Below are 12,801 nucleotides of genomic sequence, written 5' to 3' on the forward strand. Positions count from 1 at the left end.
CTAAATCTGCAAAAGTGAAGATCATAGACACAGCAAAAGTTTGTATAATGAACAAAATTTATATAGATTTAGTTTTTTCCCATGAAGTAAGCTGTGGAATTTCAATGGAAAAACATTTAAACAGCTTTTTGAAGAAATCTAATACCAGGTTTTTAAAATCTCATTTAGTAAAAGGATAAAACACAATCCCTGTTTTTAAAAAATTAGATTTATTCATTTTATGTGTGAATTATTTGATTACATGCATGTATATGCACCATGTGTGTGCTTGGTGTACACAGAGATCAGAAGACAGCATGAGATCCCCTTAGAACTGGAGTTACAGATGGTCGTGAATCACTATGTGAGTACTGGGAATTGAAGCTAGGTCCCCTGTAAGAGCAACAAATGCTCCCAACCACTGAGCATAATCTTCAGGTCTAAAAATCCATGTTTTGGGGTCTGGAGAGATAGCTCAGAGGTTAAGAGCACTGGCTGCTCTTCCAGAGGTCCTGAGTTCAAATCCCAGCAACCACATGGTGACTCACAACCATCTGTAATGAGATCTAATGCCCTCTTCTGGTATGTCTAAAGACAGCTATAGTGTGCTCATATACAGTGAATAAATAAATAAATAAAATTTTAAAAAATCCATGTTTTTGCAAGACACTTTTTGTAAACACTTCCAAGATTTGATAAGCATTAGTAAGAGCAGATCAATACTTAAGAGAACCTTATTGTAAACAGAGAACCAGAGTTTGCTTTTATCTGGATATGCCTGATTTTAGATTTTAAGAGTTAAAGTTAGAACTAAATTACACCCATCTTTTATAAGTTTTATATAAAAATCTTTTTATGGGGCCTAACAGTTAAGAGCACTTGGCTGCTATTCCAGAGGTTCTGAGTTCAATTCTCAGCACCCACATGGTAGCTCACAGCCATCTGTAATAGGATCTTTGCTGGTGTGCATAAGGACAGAGCACTCATATCCATAAAATACATGAATATTGAAATGATTTAAAATCTTTTATGGTGGGTGGAGAGATGGCTCAGTGGTTACGAGCACTGTCTACTCTTCCAGGGGACTTGAGTTCAATTCCCAGAACCCACCTGGTGGCTCAAAACCTTCTGTAATGGTATATATGACTCCCTCCCTCTTCTAGTGTATGTGAAGACAGAGCACAAATAAATAAATCTTTTAAAAATTTTTAACATAAAACATTTATATTTGATGTTTTTATCAACTATATACTTCATATTTTGTAGCTGTTTAAATGTAATGACTTTTTAAAGCAGTTATATTTTCTATTTACATTTGGAGAAAACTCTAGTTCAGTTCCCAGCACCCACATAGTAGCTAAAAATTTTCTGTAATTCTAGTTCCAAAGGATCCATTGCCCTCTGCTCAGGTCCATGGATAATGTACATATGTCACCAGTGTGCACACATGTGTGTATGCAAAGCAGCCATACACATAAAATAGCTTTTATTTGAGACACAGAAAACACGCACTCTGTATCAGAAATGTTTTACAGTACAAGAAGATATAGTAACCATTTTAAATATATTGAATAGGAAAAGTGTTTATGCCGTTTTAAAAAAATTAAGTCATCTTAACATGTTTACATATTTTCATACACAGCCATACGCATTCACACATCTTTTTTAAAAAGGTTTATTCATTTTATGTGTATGTTCGCTGGCATGTATATATGGTTACCACATGCATGTTTGGTGCTTGTGGAGGGCCTGAAGGGGTCATCAGATCTCTTAGAACTAGAGTTACAGACTGTTATGAGCCACCATGTGGGAGCAAGGAACTGAACCCAGGTCCTCTCTGTAAGAAGAGCAATTCTTTAACCACTGAGCCAACCATCTTTCCAGCCCTATATGCATACCTCCTTTTTAAGATTTATTTTTATTGTTTTCAATAATGTGTATGTACACACACACACACACACACGCGCGCGCGCGCGCGCGCGCGCGCGCGCGCGCGCGCAAATGAGTGCAGGTTACTACGGAGGCCAGAGATGTCAGATCCCCTGAAGCTGCAGTTCATAGTTACAAATGGCTGTGAGCCACTTGCTATAGTTGCTGAGAAGCAAACTCTGGAAGAACAGTGGTTGCTCTTGATCACCAAACTTCCTCTCCGGCCCCATTTCCCAAATGTACACATCTTAAAACCAGATGTATAGAACTCTATAATCTCAACAGTGGCCACTTGTTTTATGATGTATAAAGACAACTTACATACATGTAGCACAACCTTTATGAACATAGATGACACACACATACAAAAATGAGAACATTAAAATGACATGATCACAAAGGGCTGCAGTAGCGTAAAACTTTTCTATCTGGGCAGACTGTGGGCCTTTGGGAAACGGGGATGCAGCTGGGAGTTAATTTGGGCAGTTTAACCCCCTCTCCCTGCTCAAGCACCTTATCTCTTGCAACTTGGCTGAGAGATGTTTCGAAGGCTGGGGTGGGGCAGGAAGCTAGAAGCAGTCAGAAAAAGACATGTAACTGAACGCATTCCGGCAGCCTAGAGAAGCTGTATGAAAGTCTGTAGATTGAAATATCGGGGTTTTTTTTCCAAAACAAAAAACGCAGGGACCCATCAATGGCTCCGCAGGTAAGAACACGTGTCGCCCTACCGGTTGACCTGAGTTCAATCCCGGGGATCCACATAATGGAAGACTGAGTCCTACAAGTTATCTTCTGACCTTCCACCTATATGGTCTGGCATGCAGACCCCCCAGGACACTAAATAAATAAATGAAAATGTGATAAAATATCTGAAATGTAACTTAAAATATAACTCAAAAGGTCAGCAATGAAGACAGCCTCCGGCATGTTCCCCATGACAGCCAGGTGGGTGCGGATAGATTGGCCATTTGAGACAAGCTAAAAACTTGGTACTCGCTTTGATCTAGATGTCTAGCTGGAGCAACTGCAGGTGTAGGCATGGTAAGTTTGTCTGAGCAATCCTACAGGCAGGTATGGGCAGGATGCCCACATGGAGATGAATGGCCTGTTCCAGTTTTAGGCCAGACAGGGGAATAAAAACATGTGGGAAGCAGACAGAAATGGGGAGATTTGGCAAAGAACATCTCAGGGGAAGGGTGGCTAGTGGCCATAAACCACCATGCGTAGCAGAGTGCTGGGGTTGGGGGGTGGGCAGAGAAAACAGAAAGAAAGCCTGCCTGAGTCTTGTTATCTGATTAGAACAGGAGTTTGGTTAGAAAAGTTTGGCTAGGCAGTTGCCTCTCGGTCAGGACAAAAGAGGGTTTTCCAAAGAAGTAGAACTTTTTGTAACAGGTTTTGGAAAGCAGCATACAGCTGCTAGAAAAGGTCATTTTGTAGCAAGAGACAATGTGAGCATCACAAATAAGGAGTGAGGTCAGACCTAGGAGATTTGTAGAATCTGAAAGGCCAATCAGGGGAAGCAGAGAGAAGGGCAGAAGCTTGAACATAGAAAAAATGTCAGACAGTATTCCATTGCGTTGGTCCTTGAGTTTGGAAGTCAAAAACTTCTGGGCAATGGTAGCCCAGAGAGGTACGGTGGCCAAGCTGGGTTACAGTAGAAAATTTTAAGATGGGCCCCAAAATGTCTCTAGACAGTTAGAGAACTGCTGGCCCAAGGTCACAAGGAAGGGTGAAAAAAGGGAATCTTTCCTGACAGAAGCCAAATGGAAAGGAAGATGTATTCCTCAACCAATGACTCTGTTCATGAGAACCAGTCTAGAAGACAGAGGCCTCTCTACTGAACTCCCCAAAGGGGACCAAGAGTTCAGTCTAGGGAAAACTCTCCACAGGGTCCTAGGGTTTCTGACAAGTCTGCCTGGCAGAGAGTCAGAAAGGGAGACTTGCTCTTCCGGTCCCAGGAGCTGCGGGAGCCACGGATCACCATGCAGACATGGCCAAGTCCAAGAACCACACCACACACAACCAGTCCTGCAAACGGCACAGAAATGGCATCAAGAAACCCCGGTCATGAAGATGCAAATCTCTTAAGGGGGTCAACCCCAAGTTTCTGAGGAACATGAGATTTGCCAAGACGCACAAGAAAGGCTTGAAGAAGATGCAGGCCAACAATGCCAAGGCAGCGAGTGCACCAGCAGAGGCCATCAAGGCCCTCGTGAAGCCTCAGGCCATCAAGCCCAAGATGCCAAAGGACCCCAGTCACAAACTCAGCTGTCTGGCTTTCATCGCTCACCCCAAGCTTGGGAAGAAGATTCAAAGCTACATGGCCAAGAGTCGTAGGCTCTGCCAACCAAAGCCCAAGGTTCAAACCAAGGCAGAGGCCAAAGCTCCAGCTAAGGCCCAGGCCAAAGCTCCAGCCCAGGCTCCCAAGGGTGCCCAGGCCCCTGTGAAGGCCCCATAGAAAAGGCTCCTGCCAGTGTAAAGACAGACAGACTGCTGTGACACACCTACCTACACACTATTTGCAGATGACAGTGTCCTATGCTGTTTTTACAAATAAACTTGAAACAAGAAAAAAAAGAGAAAGGGAGACTTTCCAGAGAAAGAAGAAAAAATCTCCAAACTCATCCACAGTCCAGTCAGCTGCTGGTGAGAAGTGGAGAGCAGCCCCTGGAGAAAGAGGGGAGGGATGAGGAGCTGGAGAGGGACCTGTCGGAGACCTCACACACACACTGACTCTCCATATGAGCCACCAAATGAAAGGTCAGTGAGAAGAAAAACAGACAACGGAACAAACGATTTAGAATGATGCAGACTTTTATCTGGAGGGGAAAAGCTTCAGATTGGAACAGATGGGTCTCTGTTAGAATCAGAGGCCACTGTCCCCTATCAGCTGGGTTAGTAATAGGGGAGAAGCAGGTGGAAGGAAAGGTTAAAAGGTTTCCATTTGGGGCCTGCAGTTGAGCATTGCTAGGGTAACCAGTGAGTAGTCAGTTCAAGGATATTAGCCGATCCATAGCATCTGTCCTGGCTGCCCGTTACTAGGGATCTCTGGGGCCGGACAGTGGGGAATCGAGAGAAACAAGTTCATTTACTTCTCGAAACCAAATTATTGTAGTTACGCCTCGCTCAACCAAAATGGAGCTTCACAAAATGCTGTGGCCCTGGCAAACATCCTCAATCTGTGTACCTGGATGAGGAGGAGTCCCAAACATGAGTACACTTTGGGGGCTCTCAACGCTTCTAAGTGCAGTTCCTGTGACTAAGACACCAAAAAGACATCCTCACTTCACTCAGATGTCCTCAGGGAGCCGCTGAAAGGTTTCTAGGACCACCATCTCCATGGCTTGCCCTCCTCCCTTGTGTTTAGATTTCTCGAACTCCTAAAGCTAAAACAACTCAGTCTTGGCCTCTGGGATCCCGTTGCTAGCTTAGCTCCCACTGAGATCACCCTGCTCTGCCTTATCCCATACCAAGCTGCTTCCCAAGTGCCTGTCCCACAGTGAGCTTTGCCACTACACCAAACAGTGGAGTTTTGGGTTTTTGTTTGTTTGTTGAATGGCTGGTTTTTTTGGAGTTTCTATTGTTTTGTTTGGGGGCGATGGAAGAATTGCTAGTTTTAATTGAGTTTTATTTCTTCGAACCCTATGTGGAGACAAGGACGGAGGGTTTCCCAATTGAACCCATGTGGAGAGAAAGAAAACTCTGTGTGTGTGTGTGTGTGTGTGTGTGTGTGTGTGTGTGTGTGTGTGTGTGTGTGTGCATGTATGTACGTATGTGTGTGTGCGTGCATGCGTGCATGTTGGGGTGCACCGAATGGATAGATGGAGTAATTGAAGGAATACAACCATATCCAGAGACATGGACGAGCAAAAAGGGGAAAACAGACTCAGACAGTAGAAGAGGACAGAGGAGGAGACAAAAAGAAAATCAAATACATGGACAGGAGACACAGCACAATGACAGAAAGGTCAAAGGATCAAAACGACAAAGAGAGTAGACATGGTGAGAGACATTTGGAGAGGTAGTTGGAAAGATGCCAAGGGAGGCAAACTCAGACAGGTGGGTTGGAAATGGGCTCATACAGTAACCAGGAGGAATGCCAAAGGCAACCAAAGCCTCCAGGAAAGTACCAACCAAAGTACCAGGAAATGGTCAACTCCACAGGTATGTACAGCCAAACACATCCCGAACAGGTTTGGATCAGACACATCAGCCCAAAGGGTCAAAGGGACAGAGGTAATAGTGAATGGGCAAGCCAGGTCATCAGAGACTGATGCCAATCTAGTTTTCTTTTTTTTTTTCTTTTCTTTTTTTCGGAGCTGGGGACCGAACCCAGGGCCTTTCGCTTGCTAGGCAAGCGCTCTACCACTGAGCTAAATCCCAAACAGGCTGATGCCAATCTAAACCAGCCCAAAGGGAACCCTAGACACTTGGTCCCCAGGATGGAGCTAGGAGAGCATTCGTTGATGAGTAAGGAGTATGAACAGTGTCTGCAAACTGAGTGTGTCTCAGAGTCTTGGTGCCCAGTCCTGGCACTGGGTACGGTCTGTCCAGGCCCTAATTAGAAGTCCCATGTACTCTGTCTATTCACTTCCATTCAAGGATGTGACAGGCATGTCTGTCCCACACAAGGCATGAGTTCTTTACCAGGAGTCAGCCATGGGAGACCTGAAATCCTAGCTTAAGTAGACTGGGCTGCTTGAAGCCCAGGTGGACAAGAAGCATCTATGTGGAATCTGGTCTGCCTGCCTACCCCCTACAGGGAGCATAGAATTCCCGGAAAGGCCAGAAGCTGGCTGGGCCTTCAAAGGTAGCCTATATGCCCCCACCCCACCTACTTCCCCACAATAGAAAAGACTCTTGCATTTTCAGGGACCACAACTACACAACCCGCTCCTTCCCAGCACCATCCAGGGACTTGGTGATGCACATGTCAAGTCTAGCAAAGTGCACACAAAGACTCGCAATCACCCACAAAGAAGCCAGGCTGAGAGGCAAGAACATGCTATGGATTCATGACTCAGAGTACCTGGGCTTCTGGGACAGTCATAAACTCACAGCTGTCCTCAACTATAACGGTCTTACATGTGTTACCCACTGAATCAAAACCTCACAGGACACATAAACAGAAGGAAAGTGATTGAGAGACAACGTTACCTACAAGGATTCACGAACACACCAAAGACAGCCAACTGATTGATCCCACACAGTCACACAGCTGCTTGGGATACAAAGATGGATGCATGGCTGGATGCACAGGGCACAGCACATCCCTTTATCTTTCCTACACTTGGCTTCAGATGGTGCCAGGGGAGCCAGCTTCCTCATCCCAGCCTTGGTGCTTGTGAACTCCAGTGTAGGAAACTGGCACTCAGAAGCAGACATGACAGTACACAGAAGCCCAGTGATTGGCACACCCACACGCAGCATTGAAGCACATGGCCACACACAACCCATGCACAGACACTACGATCCAGAAATGAAACCTCCAGGGACACCGTGCCAAGGCACATAAATAAGAAATGCAAGAATGCAGAATGTGCACTTCTAAAGTTACAAAGTGGAAATCCAGAAAACATGCCCAAATGTGCAAGAAGATGACACAAGGAGCCAGCTAGCATAATCCTGCAGCTCCAGAGGAAAATGCCCATGCCACAGACCACAGCCGCTCGCCAAAGAAAAGCAGACCCAAAGGCACAGCAGACACATGGAGAAAACATGGATGAGAAATGCACCCACAGGTCTTCCAAAGAACACACAAAAACACCTAAGCCGCACGCACCTCCAGACAGCTGCAGTGCACAAGCAGACAGCAGCGCACGCATCCGTTGCCAGAGAGGAAATTTGTTAAATTGGGGAGGTGGTGTAGAAAGAAAACACAGCTGGGCAAACAAGTAGGAAGACACATATGCAGCTCCTATCTCTGTGCTGACTGCAGAAAACGTGACCAGACACCTAAGATAGACCCCCACTGTTAACACACACACCTTACATCACACCCGGGGTCAGGGGAAGGGGCACCGCAGCAGCTGTCCCCTTCGCTTCTATTCAGGCCTACTCAGCTTTCTGTCGCCTCTGTCAACCTCCCCCACCTAGAGTACATCTGTACTTCAGGCTGGCCAGGGAAAAAGACACCTGTCAGCAGAAACCTTGGCCCATGTGACTCGGGGGAGGGGGGTGAGGCAAGTATTTACACTTCAAGGGGAAAAAATCTCAAATCTCCTGTCTAAAGAATTAATATGCCTTGAACAAAAAGAAATAGACACCCTCACTAACTGACGCATCCATCCATTTTTCAGCCGCAGCCTATTACTTTGACTACCCGTCTCCCTGCCAGGGTCTTCCTCTGCTCTTTAATACTGCTCAGCACAGAGCGACCAGGCACACAGCAAATGGTCAATAAATTCCAAACATCATGTGCAGAACCATTATTATTATTTATTATTGTCATTATTATTATTATTATTATTATTATTATTATTATTATTATTATTATTCCTGCCAAAGAATCTGGGGTGGGTCAATGAACTGTCAGCTACTAGCCTGCCAGCTCGTGGAAGTTTGAAAACACTGCAAATATCAGGCACTATATAATATATATATGCATATATATATACATATATGCGCAAAGAAATGCAACGGGGAGTGGAATCTGGCTGCGGAGGCCAACGTGTTATGGAAGGAGCAGATGTTTGTAAGTATGCCTGCAGCCTTGAGGTCCTGCCAGGGATAAGAACATTTTGTTAGTTGACCAGGGTATGGCTCCTACTCAAGGTCATTTAAGGATTTGCTGCTTCGGTAAAGGAGGGCTTTTGTGTGACGTGGCATTACTATTTAGACAAAAGTCATTTTGGAAAGCAGGGTGCAGGCTGAGAGGCTCTGAGATCTTCAGTTACAGACATCTTGAGCTATAGGATGAAACCATCTCAGAGAGAGAGAGAGAGAGAGAGAGAGAATGAATTAGTCCTTCAGGAAGACCCCTGATTTTCATTATAATAGGTTAGACCCCAGGAGCTCTTCAGGAGCAGGAAAAACACAGCTAAGCAAGTCTTTGGCAAAATCGCTCTCTGCTTAGCCACTCCTCCTTAGCTCTCCAGTCCTGAGAAAGTTTGCTATGCTTCAGGAGCAAGACAATGCCTAATTTAGGACGTTATAGGGAAGATGAACTTCAAAAGTAAAGCACTTATAACAATGCTTAACCCGTCTCAACTGCCGACTATAAGTTTGTGAAACAAATAGATAAATGGTAGGTAAAGCAAAACCCCCACTCTTCTGCAGTTCGAATTTTAATCTGTCCTTTCATGCAGGCACCCTACTGGGGAACTCTTTTCATTCCTTTCCTGACCCTCAAAGTTGTGTCCATGCACCCCCTGCCTCCCCACTCCACCCCTGCCCTCCGCACAGCTATTGAAGCCCTTCTGGGCCCAGGCTTCCTCTTCCCCTCAAACTTTTAAAATGCCCTCTCCCGGAAAGAGTTGGTCTGGCTGGCGGGAGGACACCTTTACACTCAGTGGGGTGTTGGGTGGGAGCCTCTGACTCCGGGAAGAGCCTGGGTGTAACTGGCCTGCCTGGCAGGAATGAGGATATTCTTAAGAGACACTTGTGTCCCTTCCCTTGGCTATTAGGCTATTGAAACAATGCACCCCAAGAAATTGGAATTTCCCCAGGAATCTCATGCTGTGCGAAGGGAAAAAAAGGCTGAAATCTGGGGCCAGTCGAGGGGAAAACTTGTCTCTAGGAAAGAGATATTCTAACCTGTCAGACTATCTTGCTGGAGAGACTGGCACAGACAGCTGACGGGACTGATGGGCAGAACCACACCTTGACTGGGATTGCTCAACTATGCATAAAACTCTGACCCCCTACTTAAACCTGGACCTCATGTTAGCTCACCTAAGAGAAACTTGGTAAAAGGCTGTCACTGAATCTCTTTGTCCCTCTTTCCAGTGTGCCCACAATGATTAAATCTCCTTTTCCTGCTTTGCACTATTAATTTGTCTCTTCCATTGGCTTATGGGGGACTGGTGGCCGAGTCTGTCTTGTTATGTGACACTGATACCTCCAGTGGCATGGGGAACTCAGAGCCTGGCTCCCGTCTCTCAAACCTTGAGCCCTGCTGGAGGAAGCAAGTTTCTTTGCTAAAAATTAAACATCCTCTTTGTGACCCACAAGAAAACAGGACATAGGAAGCATCAAGCAGGATGAACATGGGCCCCCCATGCCTGGCACTCCCTCCTCTCTTGTGGAGCAGTGGCCTGTTTGAACCCTTCCTTTCTCACACTTGTTTACTTCAAGTAGCCAGGTTCCCATCACCCCACAAGACTCTCTTGAGCTCCACTGACCAAAATGTAGCTTTACCTTTCTAATTTAATGTAACATTTTGCTTCTTTTGTGGTGATGAGGCCTCAAGTCGGGAGCCTCAGTCCTCCGACCTGACGCACACCAGGCAAGTGGTCTATAACTGAGCTACATCCAAAGCTATCCCTCCTTCCTTGGCTCTCAGGTACCCTAAGTGGTTGTTGAATGTAATAGGGCCCCATCACAGCCCTATCCGGACATTTAAAAAACAAAAACAAACAAGAACCCTCTCCTTCAGAAACATTTCTGTCTTTTCCTAGGACCTCTCTAGAATACAGAATAGCAGCGTAGGGTCTGGGACACTCCTCAGTGGATAAATGCACTAGCCACATAAGAGAGATGACCCGAGATAGATCGCCAAAACCCAAGTACACATCGGATGAAGTGGTGTGCATCTGTAATCTTGACACTCATGCAGTGCAACAGGAGGCAGAGAGGAGAATAGCCCAGAAGTTAGCATACAGCTTCCTGGGCTACACAAAATAGCAGCAAAACAGGCTGGCGAGATGGCTCAGCGGTTAAGAGCAACTGCTCTTCCAGAGGTCCTGAGTTCAATTCCCAGCAACCACATGGTGGCTCACAACCATCTGTAATGGGATCCCATGCCCTCTTCTGGTGTCTGAAGACAGCTACAGTGTACTCATATAAATAAAATAAATCTTAAAAAAAATAGCAGCAAAACAGTGAGAGAAGAGAATCTACCTCAACAGAGTGGGAGGAACCAATTCTCTAAAGTTGTCCTCTGACCTCCATTCAAGCACCATAGAATGTATACCTGCACACACACACACACACACACACACACACACACACACACACACACACCCTTGCCTGGCCCTAGTGCACTATGTAGACCAGGCTGGCCTCAAACTCACAGAGAGCTTCTTGTCTCAGCCTTCCAGGTATGCAGCACCAAACCCTGCTTAAAAAAATAATAATGGGGGTTGGAGATTTAGCTCAGTGGTAGAGCGCTTGCCTAGTAAGCGCAAGGCCCTTGGTTCAGTCCCCAGCTCTGAAAAAAAATTAATAAATAAATATTAATGCAGAAAGTCAGGCTAGGGATGCAGCTCAAAGCTGTCTATCTTGTTTGCATGGGCCTCTAGGTGCTTGAGCAATAAAATAAAATACAGAACATACTGAGAAGAAAATGAAGGAACAGCCAACAAAAAGCTAGTTTCGATGAACAACTAAGAGCAGACCTTGTTCTAGGCAGTAGGGGGCAGCAGAGAGCATCACAATAGCGCCCTCCCCCTCCTCCCCAACCTGATGAAACTCTCATTCAAAGGCATGCAGAGTCCATCTTTTAGTTCTTTGAATGCTCGCCCAAGTCCTTCCCACTCAGCTGTTTGCGTTTACTGCCCACTTTTCCTGCAATGCCCTTCCTCCAAATATCCCCAGGATGTGCGCTCCTGCTCTGAAAGCTGAGGCAGAAAAATGGACTAAGCACATGAGGTAGAGGCCAGCCTGGGCAAACTTCTCAAAATCTCATCTCTAAAAGGAAGAAAGGGCAATTTAATCCTTTCTTCATTGTTCTGTTCATCCTATTTTATCAACACCCAACAAAACATCATCTATTTGCTGCCCATGATATGTCACACTTGTAATCCCAATGCTAGGGAGACTAAGGCAGGAGGACCAAGCCTCAAGGACAGCATGGGCTATATCGGAAGACCCTACCTCAGAAGTAAAACACTCTCTTATCTATTTATTTACTAGTATATCTGGATTTAATACAGTTACCTTACTAAATGCATAGAGGCATATTATCATATACACTGTATGCTATATGTATAGGTTGATACCTAGGTTTTATACGTGACACAAAATACATAAAACATTATTATATATAAATATATACATATATATACATATATACATATATATATTTCAGTTCCAGAAGACCCAATGCCCTCTTCTGGTCTCAGAAGGCACTAGGCACAAATTTGATTCACATATATATATATGAAGTAAAAAACATGCACACACAAAACCCAAGATAAATAAAATCTAAAAATAACATTTTTAAAGAATTATTTATTTTATGCATGTGAGTACACTATAGCTATCTTCAGACACACCAGAAGAGGACATAGGATCTCATCACAAATATTGTGAGCCACCATGTGATTGCTAGGAGTTAAAAGCACCTTAACTCCTAAGCCATCTCTCCAGCCCCTAAAAATAACCTTTTAAGAATTCAGCAGTACACTGGAAACAGCGTATATAAGGTTTTCACAAGTGAGCTTGCTGGATTTTAAGAACGTTGTAAACTGATTGTTAAATAACTATTGTTAAAATTGAAACGCTGGGCCTGGAGAGTTGTTGGAGAGTTGGCTCTGTGGTCAAAAGCCTTTGTTGCCCTTGCAGAACACCCAGATTCAGTTCCCAACACCCACATAATAGCTTACAATCATCCTGACTCCAGTTCCAGGATCTGACTGACACTTTCGGACCTCCTTCTGCATACATGTTTTCTGTATATACATGTAGAAAAAGAACACCCATACATATAAAATTAAATTGATCTTAAAAATG

The 12,801-nt window shown here is 44.8% G+C and overlaps 1 pseudogene; it reads left to right on the top strand.

Moving 5' to 3' along the window:
- The first annotated feature begins 3,883 nt into the window (after nt 1–3,883).
- Rpl29-ps21 (ribosomal protein L29, pseudogene 21) lies at nt 3,884–4,447 on the top strand (annotated as a pseudogene).
- The last annotated feature ends 8,354 nt before the right edge of the window (nt 4,448–12,801 follow it).

The sequence above is a fragment of the Rattus norvegicus genome, chromosome X, assembly GCF_036323735.1.
Source record: "Rattus norvegicus strain BN/NHsdMcwi chromosome X, GRCr8, whole genome shotgun sequence".
Lineage (NCBI taxonomy): Eukaryota > Metazoa > Chordata > Mammalia > Rodentia > Muridae > Rattus > Rattus norvegicus.